The following is a 26,788-nucleotide window of genomic DNA, read 5'->3' as shown; positions in this document are numbered from 1 at the left end:
CTAAAAACACCTTTTGGTCTAAAAACTGTTCTCCCTCACATGAAGCACGGGTGAAATATTTATGGAGACAGGAGATCGTCCTCACTATTCTTACGAAGCCCTAAGAAAGCCTGGAGTTTGTTTCATTCCCTAGGATCAGGGTGATTCCCTCGCACTTCCCCCACCCCTGTCTTTGGGCAGGAGCCCTATGCAATTTATTTTTATCTTCGGCCCACGCATATATTTTTACTTGTGTGAACACTATCGGGAAAGATTAAGTTCTTTTATTTTGTGAATTAAACGGCATTTTTGAAAATCTGGCGGGGTAGTCGGTGACAGGATTAACAAGGGCCCTTTGCAGAGTTTTGCTGTTTTCCTGATTAGGTTAGAGGTATTTGATATCGAAGTAGGAGCTGATGAAGTGATTTCCTCGATGTGACTGAATGCCTGACCCTACTTTATCACCGAAGCTTCATAAAGAAGTCTTCCTTACTGTCGAGAAAGCCCAACCAAGAGTGAAAATGACATTAGCAAAAAGCTAAGCAAAAGGTCAGTAGAGCAGAATGAGAAGGGGGAAGGAAAGAAATGCATTCCTTTGCTTTCTTCTTTTTTTTTTTTTTTTAAAGGGTTAAGGAAGACCTCCCGGTTACAGGCTCTGTATCAGCCGAGCGGGGGTAGGCAGGTGAGCGGAACCCCAGAGTGTTAGGTACCGAGAGCAAGATGCCTTTCTGAGCCTCTGGAGTTTAAAGGTAAAACTCATATTTAAACAACAACAACAACAACAACATGGGTGACACGAATACAGAGCGAGGAAAGCACCACCCCTGTCCCCACCTGCACCTGCCTGATGATTTCCGAAAGCTTCCGCAGACCCCTTTGGGTGAGCTCTGGGTCTCTCCCGGCAGCTGGCTGGGCTTCGAGCTCCTATTCAGGGCCGCCAGAGACCAAACCAAGAAAGCAGATGAAAGTCCTCCTCTCCCGTTGCCGCACACCTCTCCGACCCCCTTCCTGAGCAGGGAAGAAGGATGGCATTGGGGCAGGGGTGAGACCGAGCTGGTGAAGGGAGCTGAAGAACAGCCGGACGGCGCTCCGGGCTGGGCGCCTCGGCGTGGTAAGTCCAGACAAGGCCACTGTGTATGTGGTTAATTGCATTATTAGCCCCACCTCCCTGAATCCCCAAGGCCATCTTCCCCATAAGCATATATTATTTTCTTTTAATGGAGGCAACATCTGCATACAACGAAAGGTACGTAAGCGTACGTTTGGATGGATGAATTTTGGCAAATGCATACACGTGTGTGATCCACAGCCCCGTTGGAATATAGTGCATTTTCATCAGCTCAGAATGTTCCCTCATGCCCCTTGCCAACGGATGCCTGCCCTCCCACGCACCCAAGCAAACCAATGGTCCTGGTATCCCTTACCGTATCGGTTTACCTCCAGATCCATGGAATCCTATAGAAGGCACTCTCTGCACCTAGCTTCTTTCAAGCAGCAGAAACTCTCTATTGTGCGTAATGTATTGTAATTCCCTATTGTGGGTATCAACAGCTTATTCATTGTAATGACTGGGATTTATTTTGTCATCTGAACTTACCGCAATTTCTTTATCTGTTATATTTTGATGGACATTGGGTTGCCTCCAGTTTCGGGCAATTAAGAATCAAGCTGCTGTGACCGTTCTCGTACAAGTCTTCTGGGGACATGTGTTACGATTCCCTTTGAGTGGAAGGCTGGAAATAGAACGGCTGTGTCACGGGCTGTATGTTTACTCCCTGAGAAACTCGCAAACTGCTTTCCAAAGTGGTTACACCATTTATGTTCAATCAGCACGCAGGAGAGCTTTGCCGTCTGTTCACTCCGGGCCCTCACCAACATCTAGCATCGGCTGTCTTTTATTTTTTAACTTTTTAAAGTTGATTTATTTATTTCACGAGAGAGAGAGAGAGAGAGCAGAGGAGGGACAGAGAGAGAGAGGGAGAGAGAGAATCCCACTGTCAGTGCAGAGCCCGATGTAGGGCTCAATCTCACAAACCGTGACATCGTGACCTGAGCCGGAATCGAGAGTCAAGATGCTTAACCGACTGAGCCACCCGAGAGCACTGACTGTCTTTTAAGTTTTGAGCTAGAAGCGAATTGTCCTAGGGAATACGTACACCTCTCCAAATATGGTTCTATTTTGCATGTCCCTGATGACTATTGGCCGTGGCCACTTTTTCATATGTTTATGGGTCAGTCCAATATCTCCCTTTGTGAAGTATTTGTTCACGTGTTTTGCCATTTTTTTATTGAGTTGTCATCTTACTGAGTTGCCTGGGCCCCTCATATCATCTGAACACCAGCTCTTTTCCATATAATCTTTTCTCCCAGTCTGTAGTAGCCAATTACGTCATACTTTTTATTTACATGCGGTAAAACTGACCTCTGTTGCTATATAGTTCTATGACCATTAAAACACATATAGCTTCCTGTAACCACCACCACGTGCAGGGCACAGAACAGTTGCATCATCCCACAAACCGTCTCATTGCTCCCCTTTTATAATCGTGTTTGCAATCACAGGTTCCCCACTCCTAACCTCTGCCCACCACTGGTCTCTTGTCACTATCGTTTTCATCAAGGAGAACACCATGTAAGTGGAAAGTATACAATTCTTTGAGTCTGATTTCTTTCATCTGCCTCCCTTTGAGATGTCCTCAAAATACTGTGTATATCAACAGTTCATTTCTTTTTATTACTGAGTGTAATTCCAGTGTACCAATTCTTTTGTAATGGTGTCTTTTGTAAGCAGAAGCTTTTCGTTTGGATCAGGTCTGATTTATCAATCTTGTTCCCGTTACGAATGAATGTCTGCACACCCACTCGTGAATTCGCATGTTCAAGCCCTAAGCTTCAAGGTGATGGTATTGGGAAGTATTAGGTATTGGGAGCCTCTGGGTGGTAATTAGGGTTGGAGGAGGTCACGAGTGTGGAGCCCCCACTGATGGGATTAGAGCCCTTATGAGAGGAGGAAGAGATTCCAGAGCTCTCTCTCCTATCCATGTGACAACACGGCAAGAAGACCCATCTGCAAACTGGGAGGAAGGCTGTCACTAGAATCTGACCCTGCTGACCACCTAATCTTGGACCTCCAGCCTCCAGAACTATGACATAGAAATCTCTACTGTGTAGACTGCCCAGTCTATGGTCATCTGTTATATCAGCCTAAGCGGACTCAGACACTTTGCATTTTCTAAGACACCCAAAGGCCAATAAGATACTCTTTTATATTTATTCTAAGTGCTACATACTTTTTGCTTTTACATTTGGAAACTACAGTATGCCACAAATGAATTATTTTTGTGTGTGATTTCAGGTAGGGTTTGAAATTCACTTTTTTTTTTTTTTCAACACGGCTATCTCTGTTTTGGCATTACTTGTTGAAAATATTGTCCTTTCTTGTTGAACTGTCTCATGGCTTTTGTCAAAAATCAATTGCGTAAATAAATGTCTGTATTCGACTCTGCACTTCTGAGTCAAACTCTATATTCTGTTTCCTTAATCTATGTGTCTATTTTGTACCAGTACAAATTGTCTTGATGACTATAGTTTTATAGGCAGACTCAAAATTAAGTAGTGTTAAGTACTCACATCCCCCCCCCCCCAGTACTGTTTTCATCATTCTGGGTCCTTGAGATTTCCATATAACTTTTATTTTATTTTATTTAAAAAAATTAATGTGTTTATTTATTTTTGAGAGAGAGAGACAGAGTGTGAGCTGGGAAGAGACAGAGAGAGGGAGACACAGAGTCTGAAGCAGGCTCCAGGCTGTGAGCTGTCAACACAGAGCCTGATGTGAGGCTTGAACCCATGAACCAAGGGATTGTGACCTGAGCTGAAGTCCTACACTTAACCAACTGAGCCACCCAGGCTCAGTCCATATAAATTTTAGATTCAGCTTGTCACTTAAAAAAACAAACGAACGAACAAACAAACAAAAATACCCACTAGTTTTTGGAGCACCTGTGTGGCCCAATGAGTTGGGCATCTGACTCTTGATTTCGGCTCAGGTCATGATCCCAGGGTCATTGGATCAAGTCCCACATCACTAGGTGTGGAGCCTACTTAAGATTCTCTCTCTCTCCCTCTGGTACTCCCCCTTCTCTCTCTCTCTCTCTCTCTTTAAAATTAAAAAAAAAGAATACAAAAATAAATTTGATTAATTAATTAATTTTTAAAAAGTGTAGTGGGATCTAGATTGTTACTGACTCACTTTGGGGATACAGGCTATCTTAACAGTATTCTCTTCATTTACTTAGGTCTTGTTACATTTCTCACAGTATTTTTTGTACTTTCCAGTGTTGAAATCTTACATATATTTCCTTAAGTACTTTTTAATTTTATCATATATACTGTGTTTAATTTTCACTTTCCAATGTTCCTTGCTGGTACATAAAAATACACATGATTCTCCAGCATTGACCTTGTCGCTAATAACTTTACTAAATTAATCATTGTTTCTAATTATTTATAGATTCATTTGGGGCCTCTACATGGATAATTCTACAGCTGTGTATAATTATGGTTTTAGGTCTTCCGTTTCGTATTTGGTGCCTTTTCTTTCTTTTTCTCCTATTGCACTGATGGACCCTTTACTCCAATAAAGAATATTCTGTTATTGTTTTTGCTATTAGGAGGAACTCTTTATCAGATTGAGAAATGTTCCTTACATTCTTAGTTTGCAGAGAGATGTTTTTGAGGTTGGGTAGGGAAAATTAGCAAATTTTTTTTTGCATTTATTGAGATCATCATATGATTTCTTCATTCTCTTTTCTCTTGGTAATTCTGGTGAATTCAATTAATGTTGACTGTTAAACCAAATTTGCGTTCCTTAGATAATCAATTTAATTATGATGTATTAGCATTCTTGTTCTAATTTTGTTAAGAACTTTTACATCTATGTTCATAAAAATTATTTGTCCATAATTTATTTTCTTCTTCTTTCTTTTAATTGCCCTTGTTTGGTTGTAATATTAGTTTTAAGCTAGGTCCATCAAAGAAGCTGTGATGTATTCCTTTCTTCTCTACTTTCTCCAAGAGCTAGTGTAATATTGGTATTATTTTTTTATTGCCATTTGATAAAATTCACCAATGAACTCATCTGATACTTAGTGGCTTCTGGTAAGAGGGCTCTAATTACAAATTCAATTTATTTAATAGACATGTGGCTAATCAGTTTTTGGATTTTGTTGGGTTAATGTTGGTAATTTGTGTCTTTTGATGGCACTTTTCTTTTTTTTTTTTTTTTCAACGCTTTTTATTTATTTTTGGGACAGAGAGAGACAGAGCATGAACGGGGGAGGGGCAGAGAGAGAGGGAGACACAGAATCGGAAACAGGCTCCAGGCTCCGAGCCATCAGCCCAGAGCCTGACGCGGGGCTCGAACTCACGGACCGCGAGATCGTGACCTGGCTGAAGTCGGACGCTTAACCGACTGCGCCACCCAGGCGCCCCTTGATGGCACTTTTCAATGCCATCAAAACTTTGTAGACACAGAGTTGTCCAAAGTATTCCCTTATCCTTCTAAAATGTCTGTGTGATCTTTAATGATACCATCTGTTTTCTGGAAGTTTGTGTTTTTTTCCTTCTTTTTTTGTAATTAGTCTAGTTAGGTCTTTATCAATGTTATTAATCTTTTAAAGGAACTAAGCTTTTGTTTTATTTACTGCCTTTACTATTTGTTAATTTCTATTCATCAATGTCTACTATTATCTTTATTCTTCCCTTCTTTCTATCTGTATTGGTTTAATTTATTTTTCTTAGATTTTTAAGTAGCTAGTGCGTTATATTTTGTTATTTTCTTTTTTAATATAAGCATTTAAGGCAATGCACTTTGCTCTGAGTGCTGCTTTAGTCGTATGCCATACAATTTGATGTGTTATATTTTCTTTATTATTTTATAAGATTAGCCTTTTTCTCTGATGATTTTATTTTGTTTAGACTGGTAGGTTATTTAGAAGTATGTGGTTTGTTCCCAGGTGTGTGGCAATTTTCCCCAATTTTTTATTATTTATTTCCTACTTTTATTTCGTGGTATCAAAGAAAATATTCTATGATTTGAATCTTTTGAAGTGTATGGACCCTTCCATACATTACCTTCTTGTGTTCTTCTCTATCCTAAGTTTCATCCTGGTGAATGTTTCGTGTGCACTTAAACACGTTGCGAGGTTGTCGGATGTCACGTTCCGTGAATGTCAATTAGGTTAGGTTGGTTAATAGTGTTAATCAAATTTCCTGATTTTATCCACCCACTCAATCAATTACTGAGGCAGGAGTTTTGAAATCTCTAGCTAGCACTGTAAATTTATCTTCTCTTCCCCTTTTCATTTTATAAAGTTTTCCTTTGTGTTTGAAAACTGTTATCAAACCTGTATATTTTTAGCATTGCCCCTTTCCTTAATGAACCACCCCGTTTATCACCGTTTAAATGGCCTTTTTAACTTGGATAATATCCCTTTCTTAAACTCTCTGCATCTTAGGGTAATGGCGGCACACTGGCTTTTCACGCTGACTGTTAGCACAACACGTATTTTCCCCTCCTTTTAGTTTTAGCCTATGTGTCTCTCTATATGTCAAGTGCTTCTCTTACAGTGGCATACAGTCAGATATTTCTTATTTACTGAGCCTGAAATGCCTTGCTTTTAGATTAAAGTTAGGAAGAGTTAGGGCGCCTGGGTGGCTCAGTCAGTTAAGCATCTGACTTCGGCTCAGGTCACGATCTCACAGTTCGTGGGTTCGGGCCCCACGTCAGGCTCCGTGCCGACAGCTCGGAGCCTGGAGCCTGCTTCGGATTCTGTGTCTCCTTCTCTTCCTGCCCTACTTGTGCTGTGTCTCTCTGTCTCTCTCTCTCTCTCTCTCTCTTTCTGTCAAAAAGTAAATAAATGTTAAAAAAAATTAAAGAGAAAGAGCTGACGTGGCTGGAACTTACAACATGGGATACTAAAGTAACTTGACCGAGGAGTCCAATCAATCTGCATAGAGGTCTCCTTGAGCTTCTGGCTGAATGCTAAGTTGGGAGTGTGCAGGACATGGTGTAACTTTTAAGTGAAAGCAAGCAAGCAAGAAAAAGAGAGGGGGTAGGAAGAAAGGGGGGAGGAAGGAAGGAAGGAAGGAAGGAAGGAAGAAGGGAGGGAGGAGGGAGGGAAGAGGAGAGGGAAGGAAGGAAAGAAGGAAGGAAGGAAGGAAGGAAGGAAGGAAGGAAGGGAGGAGGGAGGGAAGAGGAGAGGGAAGGAAGGAAAGAAGGAAGGAAGGAAGGAAGGAAGGAAGGAAGGAAGGAAGATGGAAGGAAGGAAGGAAAGAAGGAAGAAGGGAGGAAAGAAGGAAGGGGAGGGAGGGAGGGAGAAGGAAGGGGGAGGAAGGGAGGGAGGAGGGGAGAGGGAAGGAAGGAGGAGGGAGGAGCGAGGAAGGAAGAAAGGGGTGAGGAAGGAAGGAAGGAGGGAGGGAGGGAGTGAGGGAGGGAAGGAGGGAAGGAGGGAGAAGGGAGGAGCGAGGAAGGAAGAAAGGGGGGAGGAAGGAGGAAGGAAGGAAGGAAGGAAGGAAGGAAGGAAGGAAGGAGAACGGGAGGGAGGAGGGAGGGAAGAGGAGAGGGAAGGAAGGAAGGAAGGAAGGAAGGAAGGAAGGAAGGAAGATGGAAGGAAGAAAGGAAAGAAGGAGGGAGGGAGGAAAGAAGGAAGGGGAGAGGGAGGGAGGGAGAAGGAAGGGGGAGGAAGGGAGGGAGGAGGGGGGGAGGGAAGGAAGGAGGAGGGAGAGGCGAGGAAGGAAGAAAGGGGGGAGGAGGAAGGAAGGAAGGAAGGAAGGAAGGAAGGAAGGAAGGGAAGGAGGAAGGAAGGGGGAAGGGAGGAAGGAAAGCAGAGAGGGAAGGAGGGAGAGAAGAAAAAACTGAAAAATAGAACATGACCTGAATAGAGATTTCAGAAAACAGGAGCTTTGAAGAGCCAGAAAGGAGAAAACTCTGTAAACTTTCCAGCTATTCAACTGAGATCCCTTTAAGGCCACATCATTAGAGTCACCTATTTCAACCTCAGAGTAAGGACAACTCCAATGCCATCCTTAAAAAGCCTAAAAGCAACGTCCTCACATGATCAAACTGATCTCTCAGGGAATTAACTATCAACAAATCTCAACATCCTTTAGAAAGTGACAAAATACATTCTGAACTACATAGCATTCATAATAACTAGCACACAATTTTAAAAATTACTATATACGATGGGGCACCTGGGCGGCTCAGTCGGTTAAGCATCCGACTTTGGCTCAGATCATGACCTTGTGGACCATGGGTTCGAGCCCCTCGTTGGGTTCCGTGCTGACAGCTCAGAGCCCGGAGTCTGCTTCGGATTCTGTGTCTCCCTCTCTCTCTGCCCCTCCGCCACTCATGCTCACTCTCTCACAAATAAATAAACATTAAAAAAAACTACTATATATGAAATGAAGAAAGAAAATTTGGTTTATATCCAAGAAAAATAAAACTTTTCTGTAGAAAGAAACCCTAAGATGATAACAATTATTGAACGTGGAAAATAGGGCTTGGAAGCAGGTATTATAGATCTGGTTAAGGGCTTAAAAGAAATGTTAGATATAACGAGCAAAAAAATAGAAAACCTCACCAGGAAAATGAAAAGTGTAAAAAAGAACCAAGTAGAGGTTTTTAAAATAAAAAAAGATAACATCTGAAATGAAAATTTTACTGGATGGGATTAGCAGCACATTGAACAGTGCACAAGAAAATTCAGTGAATTTGGGGCGCCTGGGTGGCTCAGTCGGTTAAGCGTCCGACTTCGGCTCAGGTCATGATCTCACGGTTCGTGAGTTTAAGCCCCGTGTCGGGCTCTGTGCTGACAGCTCAGAGCCTGGAGCCCGTTTCAGATTCTGTGTCTCCCTCTCTCTCTGTCCCTCCCCTGTTCCTGCTCTGTCTCTCTCTGTCTCAAAAATAAACAAGCGTTAAAAAAAAATTAAAAAAAGAAAAAGAAAATTCAATGAATTTGAAGATGAGTCCACAGAAGCACTAAGAAAAGACTAAACAGTGAATAGAGACTCAGAGACGTAAGTAGTTTAATCAGGTGGTGTCAGACGTGTGTCACTGAGGTGTCAGAAGGTGAGACAGACCAGGATAGGGAAAAAAAAAAAAAAAAAAAAAACGAAAACAATTATGAATAAAAGATTTCTGAATGTGAGGTCAACTCAAAGATGCAAGAACCTCAACAAATCACGAAGAGAATGAGCACAAAGAAAGCTACACATGTTACAGTCAAATTGCTGATAAAGGAAAAAAAAAAAATCTTAAAAGCAGCCAAAGAAAAAAAAGACTCTGAAAACTTACAAGAGAAGAAAGATACGAGTGTTGTTAATTTCTTGTCGGAAACCACACCAGCCATGGCGAATGTCAGGACATATTTAAACTGCTCAAATAAAAATAAATCAGCGTAAGGGCGCTTGGATGGCTCTGTCTGTCCAGCTATGTTCCTCTTCCCCCAGTGCCTTATGTGGCCCAGACAGCCCTCCTGGACCTGACTGGAGGGAGGAATTCAAAAGACAAAGGACCTCCTGCTGTGGCTGTCGCACCCCCCACTACACCCCTACACCCACACCCCTACTCCCCCCCACACCCACACCCCACACCCTCCCCTCCCCACCCCATTTTCTCTCCCAGCGTTTTCTTGTGACCCCAAATGCAGACTGGCTTTCTCATATATATGATAGGACAAGTCCGGGTCACAAGGCTTCAGACTGGGACTTCGCTTCATACGAGATCTCTTCCAACTTATTTCGACCCCATGCCGGAGAGATAGATCAGCCTCTGTGAAAAGCCAATTGCCAAGCCCATCACCTCCACCCTCTGTGCTCCCCTTGGGAAAGATACCCCGCCCCCGTGGCCGTGTCCCCAAGTCCCCACTGGCTGTTGGCTGTCCTGAGGCAATTCCCTGAAACCTCGAATGCCCCAGCCAGTGGTACTCACTGAGTGCCAGCCTTGTTCCCAGTATGCATTATTTTGGGCATCTGCCGGCCTGGGTCATGATCCTGCAAGCCACAGCTAGTAGCTGTGTGAGCCTGTGCGAGTTGCTTAACCTATCTGTGCCTCACTCTTCTATGTAGCGTTGGGATCCATCGTTTTTACCTGTTAAGCTTTTCTTAGGACAAAGTGAGGTAGATGCCGCAAAATACCTAACATCTGTGAGCCCCTGACACATAGTACTAAGAGACGTAAGTGATGGATCAAATAATTAGAAAAACATATTATTTTCTTTGGAGAGGCGGTCAAATGCTATTATCAAAACAAGTTTTTTAAGTGAGTTTATTCGGTTTGACTAGAAAACGGACAAAATGATTTGAAGATTATCTTAGAAGAATTCACCGGCCAGAATCAAGAAGAAATTTTTTAAAAGGAGAATGGATGTTCGAATACCGCATATGAAATTTTACTTTAAATCAAATATAACTATAACAGTGTGGCATCAGGGGAAAAAAATGAGACAAGTCAGTTAAACAGAGGAAAGCCCCCAAAGGAGCCTAACGTTGTACCAGGGACATGATGGCTGCTTCTTAAATATCGATTTAATACGTGAAGGAATACCACTTTGTATAACGTTAAAAATGTCATTTTGAGTCAACAGGTGCCGGAAGAATTGCTCCACATGTGGTCCTGGGACAAACTGCAATCGTTTAATTTTTTTTTTGGATTTAATGTCTTTTTTAATGGGTAGAATTTATTGTCAAATTAGCTAACATACAGTGTATACAGTATGCTTTGGGAGCATTTAAATTTTTTAAATGGTTGGATTTCTCTCTCATCCTCTCTCATCCTGAACATACAACCCAACACACACAAGGATGTAACAGAAAATTATAAAAATACTTTAAAAATATGAATTGGGGCACCTGGGTGGCTCAGTCAGTTAAGCGTTCAACTTCAGCTCAGGTCATGATCTCACATCTAGTGAGTTCGAGCCCCGCATCGGTCTCTGTGCTGACAGCTCAGAGCCTGGAGCCTGCTTCGGACTCTGCGTCTGCCGCTTTCTCTGCCCCCCCCGCCCATCCCCGCTCGTGCTCTGTCTCTCTCTGACTCAAAAATAAATAAGCATTAAAAAAATATATGAGTCTACAGATGAGGATGGCAGGGGTAAATATCAAAATGAGAAAAAAAAGACATGGAAAAAAAGAAAAGCTCTAAAGATTCGGGGGCATAAAAGTAAATACCTATGCATTTGTTATTTGTGTATTATTATTTATAATGAATGTCAAATTGCTAAAGAATATCCCAATGCATGAGGCAAACGGGTTAGTTTTCTTACAGAAATCATACAATTTAATTAAAAAAAAACAACAACAACTCACATTTGAATAGAAAATGCCAAAAGAGGAATAGCTGTGACCCAAAGAAAGAGGCTACATGACCAGACATCTGTCTTACATCGCATCTTCTCTGACCGGAGCTGAGCACTGTGTGGGTAAACTGAGAACTGACGCAGCCTCCAGTGTGGGTACACTGCTGTCTTCCATCAGCTTCTGGAAAGGTAGACCACGCACAGTGCAGGGACCTCTCGTCCCCTAGCCTAGCCTGGCCAGCGTCTCCTGCTCGTGGACTTCCTCTTCCTTCTCTGGAAGACCAGGACCATGATTTTTTTTTTTAGGCTGAAAACTACTTCTTTTAAATCAAATTACAACATTAAATGTTAGAAAGCACCAAGATATCTTTTTAATTGGAAATGACATCTACTGGTCATTTTTTTTTTCTAAATACAAAAGCCAATATAAAACCATGATTTTAGAGCTAAATTAGGGGAAACGTAGGCAAATGTAGAATATTTTGCCCAAAAAATATCAATTTAGAAATGACTAATGACAATACCATAATATTGGATAGTGTTTTCCACAAATACATAGATGATGGACAGATAGACATAGTTAGATGATACATGATAGATAAATAGATAGAAGATGGATGGATGGATGGATGGATGGACAGATAGGTGGATAGATAATAGGCAATACCATATATACATTCCTTTTTAATTCCACTTTATTTACCATTTTATAACTGTTCTCATTATGAACATTTATTTTCCATTTAAAAAAGAATTCTCATCTGCATTATTTTTTTTTCCTTTTAAAATAGAAAAAAATATTGAAGTATAGTTGACATTCAATGTTGTATTCGTTTCTGGTGCACAGCATAGCGATTCAACAATTATGTGTATAAACCAATGTTCACCATGACAAGTGTCCTCACCATCTGCCTCCACACAACGTTACTACAAAAGCAGTGACTGTATTTCTGTTGCGATACTCCGCATCCTCATCACTTATTTATTTCATACCTGAACGTTTGTACCCCTTGATTCCATTTTTCTGTTTCATCCACCCCCCCGCCACAACCTCCCCTCTGACAACCACCAGTTTCTTCTTTGTACTCGAGTCAGTTCCTGTGTCTGTTTGTGTATCTGTTTTGCTTTTTAGATTCTGCACTGAAGCGAAATCATAGAGTGTTTGTCTTTCTCTGTCTGGCCGACTTCACTTACCATTACACCCTCGAGGTCTATCCATATTGTCACAAATGGCAAGACCTTTCTTTTTTATGGCTCTGTAATATTCCACTGTGTATCTCCATATCTGTGTGTGTGTGTGTGTGTGTCCTTTTTTTAGTAGAGTTGACACCCAGTGCTTCACGTGTACAACTTAGTGATTTGACTAGATGATACATTGTGCCCTGCTCACCACAAAGGTAGCTGTCATCCATTTTCTTACATCACCATTCCTGTGTCATTGGCTGCGTTCCTGATGCCGTGTTCTGCATTCCGATAGCCAGACGGTATTCCGTTGTGTGTGCGTACCGCGATTTTTTTAACGAGTCAACCATTATTGGACGGCTCAATCAATTCCAGTTTTCCTATCGGACGCGACACCACGGTGCCTGATGTTGTGTGAAGGACCTGTAGACAGGCGTGAAAATTTTGCGGATAAATTCATGTGTGGGGGATCGCTGGATCAAACATTCATTTTTAAGGCCTTTAATATATGGTGCTGAATTATCTTGAGAAACTTCCGGCGACGGCATCTCATCTTGAGTCCGAGGGAGGTTTCCAAGTCCTTGCATACCACCGTAAAATTGTGTAAATTAAATGCGCCAGCTGTATGCGTCTGTTCTGGCAAATTTCACTCCCGCCGGTTATTTCCCCATAATCACCCCAACCGCATTTAGACTGCTCTGTGTTTCATCTTTGGGAAGATTTTAGACAGAATGTTGACTTATTGATACCACGGTACACATTACTTGACTACTAGTAAAATGGAACATTTTTCCATGCCTCCATCGTGGTTGGCCTTCCCCTGCCCTCTGCAGGCCTGGAATCCGTGCCCTGCCCGTGTCGTCTGAGGGCTGCTTCGTGCACTGCGTTCCGCTCTCCCCGGCAAGTCGCAACCTCCTCGGGGCGGGACAGGAGGCCTCCGGTCCCCAGGAGTCCGGGAGCCAGATTGACCCCCTAGAGACCCACACGTGGGAGTTAACACTCAGGGCCGAAGAGCTGGGTGGTGTGGATCTGCTGTGGTGTGGCAGTGAGGGTGCTCTGGGGGCAGAATTTGGGAGCCTTTGAGCTCTCCAGAGGATGGCAGTCCTTCCCGGGCTCTGCAGCTATGTCCTGCCGGGGCTTAGGAGGGAGCCAGGAATGCACAGTTCACACGTGGTGCCTTGTCCCCTCCTGGTGGATTGCTCCCAAACACGATCGCGCTATCACCACAGTTACTAATTTACTTCTATCCCCCTCCATGGAGCGCACCTATCCACAGGCTCCCTGGAACGCCCACAACAGAGCAGCCACTGTTCCCCAGGCTCCGTGCCAAATGCTTTACACCTGTTACTTCATGTAATTCCCACAATCAGCCCATGACACGGGACCTGTTCACACTTACCATTTACATGTGTGCAAATCGAGGAGCAGAGCACTTTAGGGACTCCCAGCCAGAGGGTGGGAGTTTCCTGTCCCAGCGTCTCTTTGCTCTGTTCCCAACACAGCTGACTGTATCTCTGCTTTCTCGCCAAGCCGCCACTCTTTCCCCAGTCCTTTGTCCATCTCTCTTCTCTGAAGGGCCCTGAAAAGCTGGCCATTTCTGTCCCCTTGGAACTCAGGATGGGAGAAGCCCGGGAGCACCTCCCACCAAGAGTTCGGGCTTCAGACACTTTTCCTCCCTTGGTGCTCCCGGAGCGGCTTTCAGGCACCAAGTAGTGTGTGGCCACAAGTGCTACCCACCCCCCAGCGTGTGACATTTCTTCCCAACCGATCGCTGCCCGGCCCAAAGGGGAATGGCCGCCGGACCTTCCACGTGAGGCTGACTCAACCTGAAACAAAGGCTCTGGGGCCCCCAGTCTTGACCCCTCCTCTGACCTGGTCACCAAATCCCCCCCCAGCTCCTTAGCAGTTTGAATCCAACTCCGTAGTCTCAGCTTAGCTGACGAAAACGAGGCTGCCTTTTTTGAAAATGTTTCTAGACAGCCAAACTAGAAACTCTTCAGTTTGAAAATAGTGTTCAGATGGCTGTAAAGACACATCTAGGGCTATGATTTATTCTTATCGTGGGGAAACTCTGGAGACGGATGAGAGGGTGGGTGGATGGGTGGTTGGATGGATGGATGGGTTGGATGGATGGATGGAAAGATGGATGGATGGGTTGGATGGATGGATGGAAAGATGGATGGATGGGTTGGTGGATGCGTGGGTGGGTGGGTGAGTGGATGGATGAATGGATGGATTTTCATCACTGAACAAAGACCAATATGGTCAGAAGCAGGGCAAGTAACACAAAAACGTGTTTTATTTGGGGCAGAAAGAGAATTCTTGCAAGGGCAAGGTCAGGCCCCATAACCTTTGGGGATCTTGCCATCACCACTCGGGAAATGGCAAGGAGTCCTTCAGCTTGCTTATATTCCCTTCTCTGGTGAAGGTATGAGGACTTACTTAGCAAAGATGCAGACCGCAGCCAGAAATTTTCAAGCGACTTCTTCAAAATAACTTTCAGAAAGAGTCCCTTAATAATGGTAGACATAAACTCAGTAACAGGAAAGACTTTCTCTACCACTTACGCATGCAAAATCTTCGGTTATCAGTGAGAATGTATTTATCACAGGCAAAATGGCCATGGAGTGAGAGAATTCTACCTGTCTTTGGAGAAGATTTTTAAAGGAAAGGACACATTCATGCTTTTTTAATGTCAAGGGCCTGGCAGCAGGTAAGTTGCTCAGACGATCCCTGAGCTCTGTCCCAACTTTCTGGTGTTCTAGAATAAATAACACGAGGAAACGTCCTAGAGCTCCTTTCTTCAACATTTTTCTCTTTGAAACATTTAGTAACACGTTTCCTTCCAAAATTACAGGAATTTTCCTTTAAGACTAATAGGGAAGAGCAGGAAAAAAAAGTTAAATCTAAAATGCTCCAAACATAAATTGGAAACAGGCAAGAGACCATTATTGCTGGTGTCTGTCGTCAGCCATAGAATCATTAACATGAAATGCCTTTTGATGAATGCATTGAAAAAAGTGATTATATATTAAAGTATAAAAGTCTCTTCCTCCGTCATTTAAATTACTTTACAATGCTGATTAAAATAACAGAACATTATAGCTTGCTTAGCTAAACATTATATTTCCAAATCCATTTCGAATTGTTTCCCTTCAATTTGAACAATTTTTGAGCAATTTTATTGCTATTCATACCTGCTTGATTTTTTTATTAGAAATTAAAGTACACACTTTTTTTTATATATATATCAATGTCGCGAAGTGCTGCAAAGCTTAACTCTTTTTACGCCGTTCAGAACCCTCAAATCACAGGCAGACGCAGCTTTTTTCCTCTCTGCATCCTGAAGGCTTCGCCCCGACAGGAGATGTTTAGAAAATACCAAAGCAGAAAGGCATTTGAAGTCACCCGAACACTTGCCCAGCTTTCATAACGAGAAACTGACACTCACAGAAGGAAGAACCAATGTGTCTAACAGCAGGATGGGGTGTCAGGTGTGACAAACCCACAGATTGGGCCAAGTCTTCGGATTCTCCGCTGGGGTCTCTTTTGACTCTCACCGTCCCTCACAAAGGCCCCATGAAAAAATGGGCTGGCCAACTGGATGGAGGAATTTCGGAGGAAATTCTTCGCATGCTCTCCAACACCCGACGGTAGTTCATGCTATAGTTTCGTGCTGTGGAGAAAACCATCAGTTGACTGACACTTGAGAAAGCCATCTATCTGGTGTCAGCCATAACTTGATTTATTGAAAGCCCCAGGCATGCTGAGATTTTAGGATGCCTAGGAGTTAGAAACAGGTGGAGCTGAGGCTTGGGAAAACCAGATGGGGCTGGTGGCCATACCCGAAGGCCGTGGGCAGTAAGGATGCTGATGCCCAGAGTGTCATAAGCAGAATGCCGAGGCTTGGGGCCCCCAGCTTACAGAATGGACCCCGAGCTTACCAGAGACTAGGTCCAAGGCCACTGACAGATTTCCTGGTGGAGGTTTTTTTTTTTGTTTTTTTTTTTTTAATGTTTATTTATTTCAGAGAGAGAGAGCAGGGGAGGGGCAGAGAGAGAGGTGGGGCAGAGAATCCGAAGCAGGCTCTGCACCGACAACAGAGCCCTCCGTGCAGGGCTCGATCTCACGAACCATGGGCTCGTGACCTGAGCCGAAGTTGGCCACTTAACCAAGAGCCCAGAGGTGGAGACCTTAGTGACTCTATGCGGAAAGCCAGGAACTGAGCCAGCTGAAATTAACTGATACCCTAAACAGAATGTGGAGTCAGGAGTCCCAAAGCAGCAGGGGGCAAAGGAAAGCGTCGTGTTCTTCAGGGTTCAGTGCACCAGTGAATAATTATTGGACACTTACTATTTGCTGGTTCCCCTGGGATTCTGATTCTCTCCTTTGGCTGTATGACTGGACCAGCCCACAACCCAGCCTAAGTGGGGTACCGGGAGTAGCTACATTCGTGCGTGTTGGAGAACTAAATTGTATGATTAATGTAATGTGCTAAGTACTGAGGAAGCGTTCAATTAGCATTAGTTATTGTTACTATCGCCGTGTTGGTCGTTAAGCCCTCCCACACCTCACCTCATTTAATCCTGAGGGTCTGAGGCAGCTCTAGGAAGGTGCCGCATGAGATTCTCGTAACAGGAGCTGAGCCTGGGAATTCGCAGGGATCGTTCAAGGGCAAGGACGGCGGGAGCAGTGTTTGTCGGTCAGAGGGGCTGAACAGTGATGCCACTTGGGAACAACCGGAGCTATCCGGACTCCAGGGCGATGGATTCCTCAAAAGCAAGGGCCTACCGCCCTCACTTCCTCCTCCCCGTCTCCAGGATCCCGGCTGAGGTGTGCTGAATGGGGCTGGCTCAGTGCAGGCTTCCTTTCTGGGGACGGTAGGAAGGAAGGTCAGGCCAATAACCTCAGCCACCTGGAGCTAACCCTGCCTGGTTGGGACACAAGGTGGGGACTTGATTTTGGAGTAGGTGGCAGGCCACACGCCTTTTTAAGGACACCTTTTAAGAGTCACCACTCAGTAGTCGGGGAGGGTGAAGGAAAGGAGGTGAGAGGTCAGAGGCGAGCGGGAGACAGCTGGGAAAATATAGCTGTAGGGGTGCCTCATGCCAGGGAGAGAAATGCAGGGCCATCGGGGACGGGGCTAGCCAGGCATAGTGATGCCTAAACTTGGGTTAGAATAAACCTCAAGGAGAGCAGGGGTGGAAAGTCCTGTATGTAACATCACCGAGGCCATATGTTCAAAGGGCCCTTTGCACATCTTTTGAAATCTTGTTATTTCCCCTCTTCTCCTGGTTAATCCCAACTCATCCCTTGGAATTCAGCTCAGCTGTTTCAGGGAATCCCTCCCTGACACCAGATTGGGGGGCGGGGGGACATCTGTACTAGGCTTACTCAGCACCAGCCTGGAAAAGAGATATGTGAGAAAGGAAGGCCAGAAGCCCACAAGGGGAGTTGCTGGCCACCATGGGCCCTGGCTGGTCAGAGGGCTCAGTCAGAGATCTGACAAGGGCCAGAAGCATCTGTGGGAGAAGTTCAGGCGGCCTCACCCTTATCGGGAGGTGTGGATGGAACACTGGAGTCCCTGACCTTCCTCCTTCCTCCCTGCCCAGGCCAGGAACACTGTCTGAGAGCTTCTTGGGGTTGACGGTTGAAGAGGAAACATGGCGGACGGGTAGCATTCCTGGAATCAGTGTGTCAGGAGACAGGATCTAACCAATGCGGGAGAAGCTCCGACGGAGAGGTGAGAAACCTCCAGCGTTCTCCTCGACGCACGTGCCCCCACGCACAGCCATGTTCTTCTGCGCGAAACATCAACAAGTTGCAGATAGGTAATTTGAAAGAAAACAACCTTTAAGTGCTACGCCATTCTTGTTGGGCCTAAATTTACATTTAAAAATATTATTCAACTAATTAAAATGGAATTAAATGAATATAATGTTCACTGTGTCTACTGTTTAGCATAAAAAGTTGTTAAATATATCATACTCTGTGTTCCAAACTGGCGGCAGATTTTAGCAATGTTTAATTGTAAGAAATAGCCATGTACTACTTAATTGCATAACTAGGTGGAACATAAAAATCACAATTACATGAATTATATTAAGTAAAATATGTTAAAATAGTTTGTTTTTCGATGGTGGAATTTTATGGACACCATAATGAAACTGAAGTACATTTTTAATTACCTAATTATTGCTATTTTCAAAGTCCATTTACACCATAATTGTTCCTGTTTTCATAGTCCAAAGAGTCCTTGACGGAAAGACTCAGTAGGATCTAAAATAAGGATTCATTCTTCAGACGGCTCCTGCTCGTGGCTCCCCCACCCCGTCCTTTTAAAAATCTATCCCGGAAGCCACCATTCATCCTTCATTCAACAGGTAATCGTGTGTGTAACGCCAGCGGGCGTCTTAGGAGGATAGAGCGTTGCGGGAGGAGCTGCATTTCCAGCCCTCAGACAGCTTACAGTCTGGGTAAGACCGATCGCATCCGGAGCAGAGTCAAAACAGGGCCAGGAGTCAGACAGTCACGCCAGCCCCCAGGAGCCCAGCAGGTGCACGATGGAGGGCCGGGAGGAGCAGGTAGGGAGGCGAGGGAGGGCGTCCCAAGCTCCCACGGGACCCACCATGGACAAGGATCCCAAGGAAGGAAAAGTAGGGGGGGCAGTGAGGTACTGGGGAGCAGACAACCGTGGCAAAACCTCAGAGACACTCTGTCTCAAAGCACAGCCACGGCCAGACTCGGCACGAGCGGGGCAGACCCAGCAGCTTAGGGGAAGCACGAGTGTGAGGTTTGATTCGGCACTTGGAGCTAAGCACGAGCTGGGGGGGGTGGAGGGGGGGTGAGGGGACAGGACTCGGAGCACGTGAGAGACAACGTGGCCGGTGACAGAAACAAAGACTCAAAGGAGAGACGGTTTCGGCGAAAACCGTTAAGTTTGGTTCTGGACCGGGGAGATTCGAGGTTACAGAAAGACATCCGTGTGGTAGGTGAGGGTTCAAGTGTTCTCAGTAGACCAAGCCTTTAAAAACAGTTCTTTTCCTTCTTCAATCTTGAGAGAGCTCTCAAGATTTTCCTTCCAATTACTGGCTGGGGTGGGGGGGGGGGGGGACACAAGAATAGGAGATGAAATTTTTTTTAATTATTTTAAATGTTTATTTATTTTTGAGATAGAGACAGACAGAGTGGGGGGCGGGGGCGGCACAGAGAGAGAGGGAGACACAGAATCTGAAGCAGGCTCCAGGCTCCGAGCTGTCAGCACAGAGCCCGACGCGGGGCTCGAACCCAAAAGCCGTGAGGTCATGGCCTGAGCCGAAGTCGGACGCCCAACTGAGGGAGCCACCCAGGCGCCCCAGGAGACGAAATTTTTAAGACGAGACTGCGACTTGTTAGGGGACACTTCCTTACCACACGCCTGGAGTTGGTGTGACGTTTTAAAAAGTCACCTAGGAGGGGCGCCTGGGTGGCTCAGTTGGTTAAGCGTCTGACTCTTGATTTTTGGCTCAAGTTATGATCCCGGGGTCATGGGGTCAAGCCCCGAGTCGGGCTCTGCACTGGGCATGAAGCCTGCTTAAGACTGTCTTCCTCTCTCTCTCTCTGCCCCTCCCTGCTCACATGTGCTTCCTCTCTCCCAAAATAAACAAATAAATAAATAAATAAACTTTAAAAAATAAGAGGGGCGCCTGGGTGGCGCAGTCGGTTAAGCGTCCAACTTCAGCCAGGTCACGATCTCGCGGTCTGTGAGTTCGAGCCCCGCGTCAGGCTCTGGGCTGATGGCTCAGAGCCTGGAGCCTGTTTCCGATTCTGTGTCTCCTTCTCTCTCTGCCCCTCCCCCGTTCATGCTCTGTCTCTCTCTGTCCCAAAAATAAATAAACGTTGAAAAAAAAAAATTAAAAATTAAAAAATAAGAAATAAAAAGTCACCCCAGAGAGAAGCAAACTGTCAAAAGAACGGAGGGCACCGGCGAGCCCAGTCCTCACTCTGGGCTCTGTTTTCCCTCTGCTGTTCCTGGAGTTTAACGGAATGATCTTCCCCTGAGGGTCCGAGAAAAGTCTATGAATTACAAACAATTGTGGAGTGATTATATTTCTTACTTTATCTCCCTTTTTCACGCCTCGCTCTTCCTTCCTGCGCCTGGAACCATTACCTAATGTGCTAAGCGTCAGTGTTTGGACCTCACCGTGGAGCCCGGAATGAGAAATTCCTGGCAATGGGCAGAGAACACTGGTCCTGACCATCTCTCCTCATTTTCAGGCCAACTGGGGTTACACAAACTGGGCTGAGTCTTGGAACTCCTGGCCGGTCGTTCCAAATCTCTCCAAGCCCTCCGAGAGTTCTCCGTCACTCACGTCATTTAAAATATGCCTTCCTGTTCGGGAAATGGGTTCCAGCCACAGAGTAACTGGAGACTCCATGAGTCACTGTGGTTAGGACAGATCACTGAATGCTCGGCGGATGCGACTCAGAGTTGGGACACCACGGAGTCTGAACGGCCGCGGCGACACCAGCCAAAAGGAGTCAGCTTTGGTGGTGGCATGACCCCAGGAAGTGCCTCTGTCCTACCGGGCCCTTTCCTCCAGAGGTGAGCTGAGTGCAGGTGGCAGAGCTCAGCAAGAAGGCGGGAACATAGATTTCTATGAAACAGAGACTTTAATGATTCCGGAGCTTTCTTTATCCCAGCTCAAGGAAAGGAAAGCAACTTCATACCTGCAACTAGATAAGCCATTTTGCCTGGGTTGACTGATCTTTTTCTTTTTCTTTTTCTTTCTTTTTTTTTTTTTTTTTTTTTTTTGAGAGAGAGCGAGCGTTTGATCAGGGAAGGGGCAGAGAGAGAGAGAGAGAGAGAGAGAGAGAGAAGATCTGAAGTGGGCTCTGTGCTAACAGCAGTGAGCCCCATGTAGGGCTCAAAGTCGCCAATCGTGAGATCGTGACGTGAGCCAAAGTCGGTCGCTCGACTGAGCCACCCAGGTGCCCCTAGGTTAATGGGTCATTTTTGCCCCAGCATACCTGGAATAGGCGGGGACGCCCCGAAGACTTGTCTTTCTTTTCTACTCCAGACTCAGGCATTACAGTCACTCATGAACCATTCCCTCTTCGTCAGGGATGGAACAAAGCAGAAGGCATTATTATTATTATTTTTTAAAGCAAACCTCTCAGCAGGTACCAAACACTGGTGCGGAAATTAAGAAATTCTATTATCTGCCAGGCAATTCCAGTGTCTGGATATGCAAAGCAATGTCCCAAACTTTGCTCATTTGCCTGCCACATTTAGAATTGTTGTTCAGTCCGTGTCATGTCAGGACTACCACTTACTAATTTTTTTTAATGGGAATTGGATTTTAACTTAAACAAACGTACTTAAAAGGAAAAATTTCAATTACTAAGAATCATGTGCCACACACTGGGGACAGAAAACTGAATGTAATGAAGACATTGCTATTAAATTAGACGTGTCTGTGTATCTACCCCCTAAAATAATCTTACACGTCAATGGTGTAAGTGTATACACAAGAAATAGCAGAAATGAGGCAAAGGGGTAAGCTTTAAAAATTAAAACTCTGGGGGCACCTGGGTGGCTCAGTGGGTCAAGCATCTGACACTTGACCTCAGCTCGAGTCTTGATCTCAGGGTCTCAAGTTCATGTCCCACATTGGGCTCCACACTGGGCGTGAAGCCTACTTAAATTAAAAAAAAAAAATTAAAACTCTGAAGATAGCTGGCTACAGTTGTGTTGTTTTAATCTTAAAATTAAAGGATTTTTTTTTTACATGAGTAGCAATCCTTATGGGAAAGACTCTGATATCTTTCTCGCTTTTCCACACATTCCAAGATAAAATGTGCCACTGCTTTGTATAAACTAAACCCTATGTAGGCAAAATATTCGTGATGGGTTTGGGTCAGTGGACGATGCTGAGGGCAGCTTGGAAGAAAACACATATCATGGTTTGTACGTTTTCCGTCTTCATGTCTGAGACAGTGCCAGCTGTAGTCAATAATTGAAAACTCGCGCAAATATCAGCCTATGGCATTCTAGCATCCACTAAACACCCTTTTTAGAGGGAGCAATTATATAATTAGGTTGTATTAATATTTTTGTGATGAGCAATTAATTACCTTTGAAAGTTTAAGTACATAATGTTCACAAAGTGCGACTCCCCAAACTCAAGAGCCCAGAGATCAAGTCTTAAGATTGTGTTACATGCACCCCTATAGCCTTAGGCATATATATTTCCCCCACAAGAGACATTGCAAAATCACCACGCATTTTTTCCCTAGTTTAGAATCTACAGTAACAGGTGCTAATTTGCTAAAGAACCTCCAATAATTTCTGAGGAAAACTGGAAGATTCTCGAAGAAAAGCCTTGAAATTTACCTCGTTATAATTCACATTATATGTGACTATCTCTGTCTGGTCATCAAATGATTCTTAATTACCTACAATACTGGAATATTCAAGAAATCTACTCAACACCTACTTTAGGGCTCTCTGCGCCTCACTGTGCCTAAAGCTGAGTACACACTATGAGCCAGAGAAGGGAGGCTCTTGGCCTCATGAGGGCACCATTTTGTACAAGAGGAGGGACATAGGGCTGATGCTAAAGGGCCACTGACATACAGAGCAATGGGTGGTATATTAGGTGATCAGAAGGAATTTCTGAGGAAATTACATTTGAATGGAGACATATGATTAGGAAACATCCAGCACATGAAAATCTGGACGTCTGGCTGGATTGAGGCAAAGAGAGAGAAGATGGCAGAGTGTTCTGGGCAGAGGAACAGCATGGGAACAAGTCCAATGTGGGGACCTAGTGAGGTGTCAGAAAGGAACAGGAAGAAATCCTGTGGGGCTAGAGCACGGTGACCAGCTTAGTGAGGGAAAGACTGCTAAGAGATGAAATCCATGGGAAGGGCAAGTCCAGGGGATGAAGAGCCTGAAGGCTGTTCCAAGGGATACGATTTTTTTTCAAGGGGAACACAAACGCTATGGAACGGTTTTAAGAATGGGAATGTCAAGGCATCTGGGTGGCTCAGTCAGTTCCGGCTCAGGTCATGAATCACAGTGTTTGTGGGTTCAAGCCCTTAGGATTCTCTCTACCTCTCTTTCTGCCCCTCCCCTGCTCAGTCTGTGTGTGTGTGTGTGTGTGTGTGTGTCTCTCTCTCTCAAGAAGAAAAAAAAAACTAGGAGTGTCATGTTATAACTTTATAATGTTGCATGTCTCATTGGGAATTTCAGCCCCCATTGTCTGAGATATTGGGATTGTGATCTGGCAGGAGAGGTCCTTTTAAAGTCACCTATGCACTGCAGACGTCAGCAGCCCCTTCCATGTAAATAAAGAACATGCAGAAGCATGTTCATACCAGTGCATCAAGAAGACTGCATCCAAGAGCAAGACGTACACATGTTTTGGCTCTTAGTAAAGTTCATCGAAGCTGATAGAAAGTCTCTGATACTTTTCTCCACACTGTGGAAACACCGTTTACAGACTGGACCTTTACGATTCATTGGTTCTCTACTCGTGGTGGATGAGACGGCTTTCCAAAGGAGACTTGTTCTCTATTGAGAGAAAATGGACTAAAAGATTCAGTATCTTAACCCATGATGCCTGTATCAAACAAGAGGACACTACCTACTGTGAAGAATAAACCTAAATGTAAAGGGCTCAACACCACAGAAGTTTATTTTTTTCTTATCAAATCCCATCCGTGGACGCGGTGGGGGTGAGGAGTCTGCTTCATGCATTATTCAGGGACCCAGGCTCTCTCCCGTGACGTTAACCTCTTCTAGAACAGTGCTAACCAACAGATCTTTCTGCAGTGATGGAACCGTCCCATACTGCCCTATCCAATATGGCAGCCACTAAGCACATGTAGCTGTAGAACATTTTCATTGTTGCTGCTCGGACTGTGGAACTGAATTTTTAATTATATCATTTTTAAAGAAGGAAAACATTGGCAGGACCTTTGCTAAATGGTTTCAAGACTTATTTTATAGTATTTAAATATAGCTAAAGTAGTCAAGACAGTGGTATGAGCATACCAAAAGCCTCATAGATCAATGGAACAAAATCAAGTCCAGAAGTAAATTCACGTATTTATGGTCAATTCATCTTTGAAAAAGGCGCCAATGCCAAAGTAAATCAATGTGGGAAAAGATCATCTTTTCTAAAAATAGTGCTAGAACAACTTGATATTTGTATGAAATAAAAATGGAGAAACAGATCTAAAACAATGACTCTGCCATGTATATATATTGTTTTTGTAAAACTGATCAGTGAATTTAGAAACATCAGCTGCAATTTTAAAAAGAGAAAATTGACAGCGAAGGAAACAATCAGCAAAACCAAAAGGCAACCGACAGAATGGGAGAAGATATTTGCAAATGATGTATCAGATAAAGGGTTCGTATCCAAAATCTAGAAAGAACTTATCAAACTCAACACCCAAAAAACAAATAGCCCAGTGAAGAAATGGGCAAAAGACATGAATAGACACTTTTCCAAAGAAGACACCCAGATGGCCAACCAACACATGAAAAAATGCTCCACATCACTCATCATCAGGGAAACACAAATCAAAACCACAATGAGATTCCACTTCACACCTGTCAGAATAGCTAACATTAACAACTCAGGCAACAAGAGATGTTGCAAGGATGCGGAGAAAGAGGATCTCTTTTGCACTGCTGGTGGGGATGCAAACTGAAGAGTGAAGCCACTCTGGAAACCAGTATGGAGGTTCCTCAAAAAATTAAAAATAGAACTACCCTATGACCCAGCAATGGCACTACTAGGTTTTTACCCAAGGGATACAGGTATACTTTTTCAAAGGGGCACATGCACCCCAATGTTTATAGCAGCACTATCTACAAGAGCCAAAGTATGGAAAGAGCCCAAATGTCCATCGATGGATGAACGGATAAAGAAGATGTGGTATATACATATATATATTTATACACACACACACACACACACACACACACACACACACAATGTAGTATTACTCAGCAATCAAAAAGAAAGAAATCTTACCATTTGCAACTACATGGATGGAACTAGAGGGTATTATGCTAAGTGAAATTAGTGAATCAGAGAAGACAAATATCATATGATTTAACTCATATGAGGACTTTAAGAGACAAAACAGATGAACATAAGGGAAGGGAAGCAAAAATAATATAAAAACAGGGATGGGGACAAAACATAAAAGACTCTTAAATATAGAGAACAGAGGGTTACTGGAGGGGTTGAGGGAGGGGGGAGGGGCTAAATGGGGGAGGGGCATCAAGGAATTGACTCCTGAAATCATTGTTGCACTATATGCTAACTAACTTGGATGTAAATTAAAAAATACATTGTTAAAAAATAATAAGTAAATCAAAAGAGAAAACTGAGGACCAGAAACATTAAACACTAAGACTATGATCACACAGCAAAGAAATACTGAGGGCAGGATTCAAATCCAGCTATCTAGAATCTAAAAGCTACCCTAGGAGGGTAGTGCCCTGGTGCAGTGCTGGGGCAGAGGGGGTGAAAAGGACAGCAGGTCCCAAGTCAGAGGGGAAGCTAAGCTCTCTCACTGTCTCTTTGCCTCTCTGTTTTTGGGTCCCATCCAAGGCCCAGGCACCAGGCAGAACTAGAGGACCCTCTAGTCCAATTTCATTTTTCGTTTTTCATTTCGCTAGTTTTGGGGAAGGGAAGGAGTCAGAATACATGGAACTGCATTATTTCTTGTCCCTCCATTTTTTTTAAGTTTTATTCATTTATTTTGAGAGAGAGAGACAAAGAGAGAGAGAGAGAACACAAGAAGGAGACGGGCAGAGACAGAATCGACAGAATCCCAAGCAGGTTCCGTGCTGTCAGTGCAGAGCCCGACATGGGGCTCGATCTCACAAACTGCCAGATCATGACCTGAGCCGAAAACAAGAGTCGGATGCTTAACCCACTGATCCACCCAGGTGCCCCATCCTGGTCCCTCATTTTTATTTAATTTCAATTAATGTAAGTTCAAATGGCCCCATGTGATTAGTGACTATTCCTGACTAGAGTCTTAGCACCCCCTCCATTCAGCTGGCAGATGAGGAAAAAAGAAAAGCATGGTCCTGTGGAAGGTTTTTATGGGCTGTTCTAGATGTGGTGCACTCCACTTCCTCTTTCCTCCCATTGGCTAAAACTGAGTCACGTGGCCACCCCTCACTGCAAGGGAAGCTGGGAAATGTAGTCTAGCTATGAGCCCAGGAAGGTGAGGGAATGGAATTGGTGAGCATT

Source organism: Lynx rufus, unplaced genomic scaffold (genome assembly GCF_022079265.1).
Source record: "Lynx rufus isolate CCGP_SWC_20201006 ecotype Redwood Valley unplaced genomic scaffold, mLynRuf1.p SCAF_16, whole genome shotgun sequence".
NCBI classification, from domain to species: Eukaryota; Metazoa; Chordata; class Mammalia; order Carnivora; family Felidae; genus Lynx; species Lynx rufus.
This window is presented reverse-complemented; position numbering follows the sequence as displayed.